A 1,740-nucleotide genomic window follows, 5' to 3' on the forward strand; every position below is an offset into this window, starting at 1 on the left:
AAGTTAGAAAAACAAAGCCCATGCTCTTGCTGGGTCCTGTGTTTCTTTTCAAGTCTCCTCTATCCTCTCCGTCCCTTGCAAGAAATCTTTCTAGTGTTCATTACCCTCCTGTTCTCTCTTGAGTACCTGTCAGGCATTTGCTCCCAACACTCAAAACTCTGCTGACTTGTTCTAAAGAAAATTGCCGGTTCTTTCCGGTTGGTGTCAGCCCTGCACCACCTCGGGCACAAACTCTGCAGAAGATCCCATGGTCCCCAGAGGACTCCCCTGGCTGCACGAGCCCTAGCATGCCCAGGATCTTGGGAATCACTGGTGAGTGGAATGCAACATCTGTTCCAAAACAACCCGGAGGGGCTTGTGCCAGCATGAACACTGATAAAGGAAACCCGCCCACCAGTTGACACCAGACCCATGCCCAACTCAGCAAAAGGTCCCACAGCCCCCAGAGGACTCTCCATGCTGCAGGCACCCTAGCATACCCAAAAATCTTAGGACCACTGAGGAAAGTCGGCCTCCAGAGAGGGCTCTGATTCCCGGACTCAGGTGAGAGCACCATCTTATATACCGGGTCTCTCAAAGACCAGTCAGCACAGGAGAGCATGTGGGCCACAGAAGCAACAGAGCTTCTTGGACAGGGTCCCTTTGGGCCTTCAACTTCAGCCAGGAGGTGAATCTGAGCTCCAGACCTCTGTATACCTTCCCTGAAAGAGGAGAGCTTACCTGCAGAGAGAGTGCTTTGACCACTAGGACTCAGGAGACAGTTGGACTCCCAGGAGTGATGAAAGAGGCTAACAGAATCACAGAAGGAACAAGCTCCAGCCAGAGACAGCTAGAACATCTAATACCAGAGATACCAGATGACGAAAGGCAAATGTAAGACTCTTACTAACAGAAACCAAGACCACTCAGCAGCATCAAAACCCAGTACACACACCACAGTGAGTCTTGGATACCCCAACACATCCGAAAGCAAGATTCAGATTTAAAATCATATCTCATGATGCTGGTAGAGTATTTTAAGAAGGGCATTAATAACTCACTTGAAGAAATACAGGCCAGCAAACCCAAACACTATTGCATATGCCAGATTTTGCTGAAGGGACCCTGTTATTGCTGTCTCATATGAGGCTATGTGAGTGCCTGTCAAATACAGAAGTGGATGCTCACAGTCATCTATAAGATGGAACACAGGGCCCCCCAATTGAGAAGCTAGAGAAAGCACCCAAGGAGCTGAAGGGGTCTGCAACCCTATAGGTAGAACAACAATATGACCTATTGCCCCAGAGCTCATATCTCTAGCTGCATATGTAGCAGAAGATGGCCTAATTGGCCATCACTGGGAAGAGAGGCCCCTTGGTATTGCAAACTTTATATGCTCCAGTACAGGGGAATGCCAGGGCCAAGAAGCAGGAGTGGGTGGGTAGGGGAGCAGGGCGGAGGCAGGGTATAGGGAACTTTCAGGATAGCATTTGAAATGTATATAAAGAAAATATCTAATAAAAATAAATTTAAAAAAAAAAAGAAATACAGAAGAACACTCCTAAACAGGTAGAAGTCCTCAAAGAGGAAGCACAAAAATCCCTCAAAGAATTACAGGAAAACACAACCAAACAGGTGATGGAATTGAACAAAACCATCCAAGATCTAAAAATGGAAGTAGAAACAATAAAGAAAACCCAAAGAGAGACAACTCTGGAGATAGAAATCCTAGGAAATAAATCAGGAACCATAGATGCGAGC

The sequence above is a fragment of the Mus caroli genome, chromosome 10 (genome assembly GCF_900094665.2).
Source record: "Mus caroli chromosome 10, CAROLI_EIJ_v1.1, whole genome shotgun sequence".
In the NCBI taxonomy this organism is placed as follows: Eukaryota; Metazoa; Chordata; class Mammalia; order Rodentia; family Muridae; genus Mus; species Mus caroli.